Source organism: Littorina saxatilis, linkage group LG8, assembly GCF_037325665.1.
Source record: "Littorina saxatilis isolate snail1 linkage group LG8, US_GU_Lsax_2.0, whole genome shotgun sequence".
Classification (NCBI taxonomy): Eukaryota; Metazoa; Mollusca; class Gastropoda; order Littorinimorpha; family Littorinidae; genus Littorina; species Littorina saxatilis.
The window spans coordinates 3,264,554-3,276,653 of NC_090252.1; the positions used below are offsets into that span (position 1 = coordinate 3,264,554).

Below are 12,100 nucleotides of genomic sequence, written 5' to 3' on the forward strand. Positions count from 1 at the left end.
AGTCATCGCCGAGACTACATTCAGATAGTCTCGGCTAACCATACTCGAAGACGCACGTTTCCGCGAAGAATGAAACTGTAGTACTTAAGTACTTACTGAACTTAAGTTCCTTCATTCTGAGCGCATTTTTAAATGTAACATGACATATCTATATTTTTTAGTTCAGGAAAAGATGAGAAATACAATGCAATATTGTGTTCGTCTGTATCTGACATTTGATTGTAATGACAACTTTAATGAGCAACTTTAATGAGTAACTCATTTTAAAGCTTCCAAGCTGAAATACAATACCAAAGTCCGGACTTCGTCATATATTGCTTGACCAAAATTGTAATCAATTTGGTTAAAAACTGAGGGTGTGAGGGTGCCGCCTCAACTATCACAAAAAGCTGGATATGACGTCCGGACAATACAAGCCCCCCCCCCCCAAAAAAAAAAAAGTAGTCTGGGAATATAATACCCAGAAACTCTCATGTAAAGTTCCATGCAGATCGGTCGAGTAGTTTTCTCGGAATCGCGGAATACACACAAACACACACACACGCACACGCATACGCACACACACACACACACACACACACACACACACACACACACACACACACACACACACACACACACACACACACACACACACACACACACACAGTATATTACAGTACAGTACCGTACATTGTAGTACAGTATAGTGCAATATAGTACAGTACAGTACAGTAAGTACAGTACAGTACAGTACAGTACAGTACAGTACAGTACGGTACGGTACGGTACGGTACGGTACGGCACGGCACGGCACGGCACATTACAGTGCAGTGCAGTGCAGTGCAGTGCAGTGCAGCGCAGCGCAGCGCAGCGCAGTACAGTACAGTACAGTACAGTACAGTACAGTACAGTACAGTACAGTACAGTACAGTACAGTACAGTACAGTACAGTACAGTACAGTACAGTAAAGTATAGTATAGTATAGTATAGTACATTATAGTATAGTATAGTATAGTATAGTATAGTACAGTACAGTACAGTACAATACAATACAATACAATACAATACAGTACAGTCAAGTACAGTACAGTACTGTGCAGTGCAGTACAGTGCAGTATAGTACAGTATAGTATAGTACAGTACAGCGCAGTACAATGCAGTACAGTGCAGTACAGTGCAGTACAGTACAGTATAGTACAGTATAGTACAGTGCAGTACAGTATAGTACAGTGTAGTATAGTACAGTATAGTACAGTACAATATAGTACAGTACAATATAGTACAGTATACTACAGTATAATACATTATAGTACAATACAGCACATTGCAATATAGTACAGAATAGTAGATGACAGTATAACGCAGTACATTAAAGTACAGTATGTTACATTATACTACAGTATAATACAGTGCAGTACAGTATAGTACAGTACAGTGTAGTACATTATAGTACAGTACATTATACTACATTATAGTACAGCATGGTACAGTACAGTACATTGCAGTACATTACAGTACAGTGCCGTACAGTACAGTACAGTACAGTACAGTACAGTACTGCACTGCACTGCACTGTACTATACGGTATAGTATAGTATAGTATAGTATAGTATAGTATAGTATAGTATAGTACAGTACAGCGCAGTACAATGCAGTACAGTGCAGTACAGTACAGTACAGTACAGTACAGTACAGTACAGTATAGTATAGTATAGTATAGTATAGTATAGTATAGTATAGTATAGTATAGTATAGTATAGTATAGTATAGTATAGTATAGTATAGTATAGTATAGTATAGTATAGTATAGTATAGTATAGTATAGTATAGTATAGTATAGTATAGTATAGTATAGTATAGTATAGTATAGTATATGGTCTGGGTGGCCGAGTGGTAACGCTTTTGCGCTCGGAAGCGAGAGGTTGCGAGTTCGACCCTGGGTCAGAGCGTTAGCAATTTTCTCCACCCTTTCCTAACCTAGGTGGTGGGTTCAAGTGCTAGTCTTTCGGATGAGACGAAAACCCGAGGTCCCTTCGTGTACACTGCATTGGGGTGTGCACGTTACAGATCCCACGATTGACAAACGGGCCTGTCCTGGCAAAATTGTATAGGCATAGATAAAAAATGTCCACCAAAATACCCGTGTGACTTGGAATAATAGGCCGTGGAAAGTAGGATATGCGCCGAAATGGCTGCGATCTGCTGGTCGATGTAAATGCGCGATGTATTGTGTAACAAATTCCATCTCACACGGCATAGATAGATCCCTGCGCCTTGAGTCCGAGTCTGGAGATACGCGCACGATATAAGACTTCATATAACATATAACATATAGTACAGTGCAGTAAATAATAGTACAGTATAGTACAATATATTTCAGTAAGTATAGTACAGTACAGTGCAGTACATTACAGTATAGTACAGTAGAGTACAGTAGAGTACAGTAGAGTACAGTAGAGTACATTAGAGTACAGTAGAGTACAATACAGTATAGTACAGTACAGTACAGTACAGTACAGTACAATAAATTATAGTACAGTACATTATATTATAGTACAGTGTAGTACAGTACAGTACGGTACAGGAAGTATAGTACAATACAGTGCGGTACAGCACAATACAGTTCAGTACAGTACATTACGGTACAGTACATTACAGTACAGTACATTACAATACCGTACAGAACAGTACAGTACAGTACATTACAGTATAGTACAGCACAGTATAGCACAGTACAGTACAGTATAGTACAGTACATTACAGTACAGTATAGTACAGTACACGACATTGCAGTATAGTACACTATAGTACAGTACAATACAATACAATATAATGCAATACAATACAATGCAATACAGTACAGTACAGTACAGTACCATACCGTACCGTACAGTACAGTACAGTACAGTACAGTACAGTACAGTACAGTACAGTACAGTACAGTACAGTACAGTACAGTACAATACAGTACAGTACAGTACAGTACAGTACAGTACAATACAGTACATTACAGTACAGTACAGTACAGTACAGTACAGTACAGTACAGTACAGTACAGTACAGTACAGTACAGTACAGTACAGTTCAGTATATACACATGCAGTTTTTGTTTTATTGCTTTGAATACAACATAAAAAGTTGAAATATTTAGATATTTCGCTTGTTTGTGCTTGAAGTAGTAGTGTCCAATATGCGCATCGAGCTCTTCTTATCTACTGAACACCTACTCGTTTAAAATGTCATATTTCTTCTTTCTTTGTTTTTCTTTTTTTTATTGTCTTTTCCTTCTGTTCAATCATTCAATATCCTTCTTCACACATTGATTAACTGATGGATAGATAGACGATCAATTATTAAGATAAACAACAACATAAGAACGCTTAATAAATTAAAAATAATAATTTACACAAGAGAAAGCTGCATCTAAATATATCAGAAACGTTATACGGCTTTTTCACAGCTACGTACCTTTGACATGCAATGCACACGCGTTTGGTACTATATCCTGTGCATGCATGATGAAACAGCTGAACAGGCCAGTGAAGTTTGAAGTGTCAGCAGGAAGCTTCAGCCTCAGATGGTCATTGATCTTTCCGTCAATTGAGAATCCTTTTTCAGGCACGCATTTATAATCTTGTTTTCTGTCTTGCCATTGACAGAGCAAAACATCCGTTCCTAAAAAAAAGAGAATAAGGCAAAACCAAATGTATTCTGTTGTAAACATATGCCTTTCTAACTTGTGCTGAAACGTTCATTACATAAGAGCTACGAGTTTTGCATATTGTAAGTGCCTGCGAATATGGACGAATATGTTAAAGATGATTGTCGCCTCTCTCTCTCTCTTTCTCTTTCTCTCTCTCTCTCTCTCTCTCTCTCTCTCTCTCTCTCTCTCTCTCTCTCTCTCTCTCTCTCTCTCTCTCTCTCTCTCTCTCTCTCTCTCTCTCTCTCTCTCTCTCTCTCTCTCTCTCTCTCCCACCATGTATATACTTTTGATTCGATTACGTGAAATGCTGATTGTGTACACTTTCTCTTTTTTTTACCATTGTAAAAACCAAATCACTGGTTATACAATTAAACAATCCAATCCAATCCAATCTCTCCCACTCTCTCTATCTCTCTATGTCTCTCTCTGTCGCTCTCTCACTCTCTCTCTCTCTCTCTCTCTCTCTCTCTCTCTCTGTCTCTCTCTGTCGCTCTCTCTCTCTCTCTCTTTCTCTCTGTTTCCCTCTCTCTCTCTCTCTATCTCTCTCTCTCTTTCCCTCTCTGTCTCTCTCTCTCTTTCCCCCTCTCTCTCTCTTTCCCCCTCTCTCTCTCTCTTTCCCTCTCGTTCTCTTTCTCTCTCTATCTTTTTCCCACACTGTTTGAGGCGTGTTAACTTTATAACTGCCCTAAATTCTCACGTTTACTTTATATTGGTTTGCATACATTAGAAACATGGATGCTAGTGCCCCAAAGCCACTGAACTATTCCTGTTAGTGTACATATGCGTGCGCGAGTGTAGTATGCTTCGTATGGTATTTTTATCTGTTGTCTTATTATTTGTTTTGTCTTTTAATGTGCACCACACTGAAATTTCTCTGTATGAGATAATAAAGTATTCGTATTCGTATTCGTATTCGTAACGGCACTGACGTCTTTGCACGAACATGATTTCGCTATCCATAACCTTGCATCGGCTCTGCATATTGGTTTTAATGGACGTCAACAAATAACAAATAGACCAACCATTTGATTCAGGAATGAGCTTTACACAGGATTGCTAGTACGGGGTTGACTCGTTGGTGCAAATAAGACACGGTTTGTAAATGTTAACTTAACAGACACGTTTTTAGATATATATTTGTTTCCTCATTATTATTGTCAAGAAGTTTTTGCTTGAAGAAACTCACCAGGGTCGTCCACAGGAGTACCTTTCGGGTATCGGACAACGCTGATTGGACGTTTGTCGGTGTTCATGTCTTTGTGGAAGTTACACGTTACAAAGGCAGTGGTTCCAGCGGAGTAAGTTCCAGCATTGCACGTGATGTGACTTTTGGGGATTTCAGCACACAATCCCTCCATCTTAAAGATAGTTGGAAGAAGCACTAGCGCAGCAGCTGCGATGCACACGACAACTTGTTTTGGCATCTGACGACATAGTTGACAGAAAGTGATCAGATCATCGGCAAAGTAAACAACTTAAACACCATCACAATCAATTTCACTTCAACCGCCTCCATTTACCACCTGCACCACCAACGACAGATCCTAGCCAACCAAAGAAACACAGTCGTAACCAAGATACAGACGGTAGCCGATTTGGGAAACATTTGCTCATTTCACTTATTTTTTAACATGGCGTGTAGGCCAAAAAGTATTATGCACATACTCTGTAACTGTCTCTCTAAAGGGTTATGTTCGTTGTGACAACAATAAAACATATTTGCAAGTGGCTTAAGTCCGAGAAAAAAAGGCTTAAACCGACCAAACAAGTTTTGGCCCTAAATGTTTTCGGGAATTTTCGGATTCATCTGTCATGCTCAAAGTGCTGTTCAATTTTTTGTTAAGGCCAGATATAGCTCAACATTAATGTCCAAAACCTCTGGGGGGTTCTCAACAGTCGTAGGTTCTTTGGACACCTTACAATCAATGTGCGATGTAATTGTGTTATCGTTTTCTTCTTCCTTGTAATATAATGACAATTTTTAAGGTAAATTTGAAAATTGATGACGCTGTTTTTCAGAATTGTTTTTTGAGCACCAGTGGGAAATACTCATCTTCTAGACTAAAACTGTCTAATCTTGCTCTTGTTTGTATTTTCACCAGAACCGGGAGCTTTGTGAAATGACATTATAGGCTTTCCATGAATAGTTCTGGAACGATTTAAGCAATTCCGCGAAGGTACAAATACTTGCCTATTTACGGAAATGTATTTTGTGCCTGTATCATATTCCTACCAAGGAAACAACATTCGTTCATAGATATGTAAAACGATTGCTCTGCTATTGCATCTAGGGATCTATTTACATTAAAATAAAGCATATGCCAACGTTGTACGTGTATATCCATTTTGACCCATAGTTCATTGGAATATCACTGTTTAGGACAAACACACTTTTTCTGAGGATTTGTGTAAAGAACCTTGAAACAAAAATTGAAAAGCTTGCAAAACAAGAAATTCCTCCGAGGTAGGAAAAACACCCCCGTCAAAGGGAAATAACCTTCTCAGTTGGTGGCAGTGACTGAGTGAGAATGGTTATTTCCCTTTGACCATGAAGATGTCCCTCTATAAGTCCTTGTATAATTTTAATCCACCAATAACTCCCTAACCGTGTGTTTGACTGGTCCCAATTTTTGTAAGGACCGTCTCAGGAATGTATAGAACCTGTTCACCAAGTTTGGTGACGATCGGTCCGTTCATTCTTGAGATCTATATGCGAACACAAACACACAAACAAACAAACAAACAAACAAACACATCGAGCGAAACCTATACACACCCCTATACCGGGGGTGTAATAAACACATGTTATTTTTTGTTCGATCTCTGGTCCTAGTTTTGCTAACACATTCCAGATGGCAATCCGGCATACATGTTGATAACGCGATGAAGCATAATAAGCAGTATGTACATATAAGGTAAAACCGGAATTACAACACTCTGTCTTTAGTCAGCATGGTCATCATATCATACGCAGGAGAGCTAGTAACATGGACGTGTTTATACACATAACATAAAACGAATTTCTTGATCTTCGTTTATTGCAAATAAAATAAAGTAAGGAGTAAGATTTGATACTCTACGAATATGTTTACTAATCAAAATCTGCGTATAGCCATACATCTTGCGTCTTTTCTTGTGTATTACTCTGGACAAAGTTGACTGGGAAATACATCCCTCGCCGACTGAGCTATTTCCCCACACGGGGAGTGCTTGTTGTGGCTCTTTAATTTAGTTACATGTATGCGTTCACGTAGTTACCCGATATTCCCGAATAAAACGTGTTTCAACCAGTTGCATATATAACATAAGTGTTATTCCACTCCGAGTATAACAGTTTAACGGAAATTCCCAATATGTGTTAATAATTGCATGACGGCTTAAGCCATTTTGAATTTGGACCTAAGCCAATTGCAAGCATGGGTTTTTTAAAGGTTTTTTTTAGCCAGCGTATTTTAAACAAACATTTACAGTTTATTTAAATGTTACGTTTGGCCAACACACCAGTCCGATGTTTTGGATTGGATTGGATTGGATAGGATTTACAATCCAGTGAGGTTACCCTCATGGAAATTCGGGCTGCTTTCTCCCCGGGGAAAGCGAGCTGCCATACATACGGCGCTACCCATATTTTTTTTTCCTGCATGCGTGTATTCATGTTTCCTGAGACTTAATGCCGTGTGAGATGGAATTTTTTTTTTTACTTTATTCCAAGTCCCACGGGTATTTGATGGACATTTTTATCTATGCCTATACAATTTTGCCAGGAAAGACCCTTTTGTCAATCGTGGGATCTTTAACGTGCACACCCCAATGTAGTGTACACGAAGGGACCTCGGTTTTTCGTCTCATCCGAAAGACTAGCACTTGAACCCACCACCTAGGTTAGGAAAGGGGGGAGAAAAAATTAAGGATTAAGTCAAATTAGTATTCAATAATGTTCGAAGATTTTTGTTTTGACATTGTATTTACATGTAGGGATTGGGCCCCGAATTTAACCCAAAGTAACATTAACATAACGGCCACTGTGCCCTTTCATTTCCCATGCAAAAATCAATGTACAATTGAATCCAGCACCTACCTTGCATCGGACAAAGAGCAAGGACACAGCTAACTCGATGATTAGCACTGTCTCGGTAAACACATGGACATCAGACGAACTGTAAACACGTCTATCCACAGTGTTGCTGACAGTGAGAGAGAGTGACATGCATTACGTGTGCTGCAGTTCTAGTCAACAAACAGAGTACTAGACCGCCGTATTTGACTCAGAGGTATCTTCTTTATCGAGGTCAATGTCATATACCTTTGCTGTTCCCGCAAAACGTGCAAACTGTGTTAGTATGTGTGTGTGTGTGTGTGTGTGTGGGTGTGTGTGTGTGTGTGTGTGTGTGTGTGTGTGTGTGTGTGTGTGCGGATGTGTGTCTGTGTGTGCATGCGTGTGAGTGTGTGTGTACGTGTGTGTGTGTGTGTGTGTGTGTGTGTGTGTGTGTGTGTGTTAGTGTGTGTGTGTGTGTGTGTGTGTGTGTGTGTGTGTGTGTGTGTCTGTGTCTGTGAGTGTAATTGCGAGTATATTATGTGTGTGTTAGTATGTGTGTGTGTATGTATGTGTGTGTGTGTGTGTGTGTGTGTGTGTGTGTGTGTGTGTGTGTGTGTGTGTGTGTGTGTGTGTGGGGAGGGGGGTGTATGTGTGTGTATGTGTGTGTGTGTGTGTACTATGTGTGTGTGTGTGTGTACTATGTGTGTGTGTGTGTATGTGTGTGTGTGGGGGGGGGTGTATGTGTGTATGTGTGTGTGTGTGTACTATGTGTGTGTGTATGTGTGTGGGGGGGGGTGTATGTGTGTGTATCTGTGTGTGTGTGTGTGGGGGGGGTGTATCTCTGTGTGTGTGTGTGTACTATGTGTGTGTGTATGTGTGTGTGTGGGGGGGTGTATGTGTGTGTATGTGTGTGTGTGTGTGTGTGTGTGTGTGTGTGTGTGGGTGTGTGTGGGTGTGAGTGTAAGTGCACATGTGTTCGAGTTGGGAGGGGGGGGGGGGGGGGCGGCGATTGTAGGTCGAAGGAGAGGGAGGGTGAAGTTGGTGGTACCAGGCTTTATTCTTCAAATTATTGGCATCAAAACAAGCCACAATCTTAAACAATCACACACACGCACACAAAACGCAGCACATGAAATCGACATTCGGCCACATCTGGCGTGCGTCTCCACTGAGCCTTGTACAAATCCAACGCTATCGCAAATCAGTAACACACACACACACACACACACACACATATACACACACACACACACACACGGCGCAAATCCGCCTTTGTCCTTGCACACACCGGAAACCCTTCCCAAACCCCCATTCACTGACTGACGTCGATCTGAAAACCGAGCACACTGTTACACTAACTCGCGTGTGTTCTATGAGTCAGCGGTGTGGTTAGAGATATTACTGGAACATAAACATAGACACGGGTGGAAGTGGCAGAGTAGTATTATAACGTAAACAGTTGCAATGGAAAACACAGGCAAACATGCATTCACCCTTCAGCACTCTTTGAACAGTGATTGAGTAAGGGAGGTAAATCAGCTAAGCACTTAGAATTGAAGACGGCACGAGTTGCTTGCGCCCGTTGAGAATACACATTGAGGACACACTTAGACTCGGTCTCTGTGTTATTTGTGTAAGTGCCATTATTGTTGTGGTGGTGCTGTTGGTGGTGATGGTGCTGTTGCTGTTGTTGTTGTTGTTGTTGTTGTTGTTGTTGTTGTCTTTAGAGGGGGAATCGAGACGAGGGTCGTGGTGTATGTGTGTGTGTGTGTGTGTGTGTGTGTGTGTGTGTGTGTATGTGTGTGTGTGTGTGTGTGTCTGTGTGTCTGTGTGTTACTCTGTGTGTGTGTGTGTGTGTAGAGCGATTCAGACTAAACTACTAGACCGATCTTTATGAAATTTGACATGAGAGTTCCTGGGAATGATATCTCCGGACTTTTTTTCTCATTTTTTTGATAAATACATTTCATGACGTCATATCCGGCTTTTGTAAAGGTTGAGGCGGCACTGTCACACCCTCATTTTGTAATCAAATTGATTGAAATTTTGGCAAAGCAATCTTCGACGAAGGCCGGACTTTGGTATTGCATTTCAGCTTGGTGGCTTAAAAAAATAATTAATGAATTTGGTCATTAAAAATCGGAAACTTGTCATTAACATCTATTTTTTTTAAACGATCAAAAACCAATTTCATCTTATTCTTCGTCAGTTTCTGATTCAAAAAAACATATACATCTTCTATCTATATATATATACGACTTGTGTCTGTGTGTCTGTGTGTCTGTGTGTGTGTCTGTGTGTGAGTTCGCGATGCACGGCCAAAGTTCTCGATGGATCTGCTTCAAATTTGGTGGGCATATTCAGGTAGACCCGGGACAGGACACAACCTGGTCGATATTTCAACACGTGCTCTCAGCGCGCAGCGCTGAACCGATTTTGGTTCCACCTCAGCTATTTTGGTTCCACCTCAGCTACCCGGGCCCCCATACCGACACACCAAAGCCAAAGTTCTCGGTGGATCTTTTTCAAATTTGGACACCGTATTCAGCTACACCCCGGACACAATATCATCGATGAGATATTTTCAACACGTGCTCTCAGCGCGCAGCGCTGAACTGATTTTGGTTTTTGTGTTCATTTCACCATTATAAGTAACTCTTCCTTATCTTCTCATCTTATCCAGGTTTTCAGCGTTTACCTCCCTTCCTTCGTATGGTGCACTATAGTATGAGTGGTGCGTCTTCGGATATTCCCGGCGTTCTGTTACTATTTTTAGAAGGTCACCGCAGTGTCCAGAACGTAAATTGGACCCGTAAATTATCCTCACTGTAAAAGTGCAAAGGTCGAATCAATTTATAGCCACGCGAAAAATACACTGTCATCTATCTCTCTATAGATACGGCTTCTCTGTGTTTGTGTGTGTGTGTGTGTGTGTGTGTGTGTGTGTCTCTCTATGTGAGCAACACCTGGGGATTGTTCAGTTCTGTTTGTGATGTGGTCTGGCGGCTTTTGTGTATTTGTATGTACTGGCCTTCCTTTGGGGGCCCGGGTAGCTCAGGTGGTAGAGCACTGGACTTGTGATCGAGAGGTCGCTGGTTCGAATCCGGGCCGGGACGGACACGGGTCAACTTTATGTGCAGACCCAGAGACGGTATCCATCTCCCACCCCCGTGTCACCACAATGGCACGTTAAAGATCTTGGTCATTCTACCATAAGTGCAGATGGCTGATACCACCTAAACACGCAAACATCAAAAGCCGTGAGGGCGTAAAAACTCGAATCGTATAAACCAATTCATGTCCAATATAGGCAATTAAGACCTGACGGACAATAAGCCCCTTAAAATTTACTTTTTACTTTTGAGAAGCCATAACAGTTCAAAGGGGCTTGCAGATAAGCTATAAATTGCTCAATCCTGTTTGAGTGGAGTTCGCCTCCAAAGGTGATTAACACGGTTACATTCGTCGACAAGGATGGGACTCGATATGGTCAGGAATGGCATTATGGCCACTGAATCATTTTCGTGCTGTTCCCATTCCACGAATCTGGGAGGGACCTAAGCTTGGCGGGTCCATTGTTCGGACCCGGCGAAGCCGGCGTACGGCTCTAAGTACTTCTTCCCGGCGAAGCCGGCTACCCGGCGAAGCGGGTATTCATTCTAGTATGTTATATTTGGATTACAAACAAGCTCTGAAAATTAAAAATATGAAAATTATGATTAAAATTAATTGGCCGAAATCGATTTCGAAACAATTTTATCTTATTCCTTGTCGGTCCCTGATTCCAAAAACATATAGATATGATATGTTTGGATTAAAACCAAACTCAATACGCTAAAAAAGAATAGAGATACAGAAAAGCGTGTTATCCTGCTCAGCGCGACCATTATCGCACTATTCTGGCTTGTCGATTTCACTGCCTTTGGCACGAGCGGTGGACAGACGAAACTACGAGTATGCGGTCTTGGTGGAAAAAAAATGCAGTGCGTTCGACAGCTTGACTAAATATTGTATTTTCGCCTTACGCGACTTGTTATGTTTTTGTGTGCACACATCGTTGATAAATGTTATTATTTGCAATGCACTTTTGCTTAGGTTTGCAGTACCGGAATCCAGGTTCGTGACTCTTAACGTTTCAATTTGCAACACACACTCTTTAAACAAATTATGATTAAACTTAACCCGTGTGTCAGCTGGGTACTAAGAAAGCATGATAAATTCTCAGCATGTTTTACTTTTAAAGCCGCGCTAGACACAAAGTCGGACGTTGCCGTATCGCCATTAAGTTACCTTTCGGAAATTTAATTTTGATCATAATTTTTATATTTTTAATTTTCAGTGCTTGTTTTTAATCCGAATATAACATATTTATATGTTT

The 12,100-nt window shown here is 40.8% G+C and overlaps 1 long non-coding RNA gene across 1 annotated transcript; it reads right to left on the reverse strand.

The window, feature by feature from the left end:
- Positions 1-3,456: 3,456 nt before the first annotated feature.
- LOC138974926 (uncharacterized) lies at positions 3,457-7,901 on the reverse strand. Its single transcript, XR_011458451.1, has 3 exons — positions 7,765-7,901; positions 4,873-5,110; positions 3,457-3,658 (listed from the first exon to the last, which is right to left on the reverse strand). It is a non-coding gene; the product is annotated as an uncharacterized lncRNA (long non-coding RNA).
- Between the last annotated feature and the right edge of the window lie 4,199 nt (positions 7,902-12,100).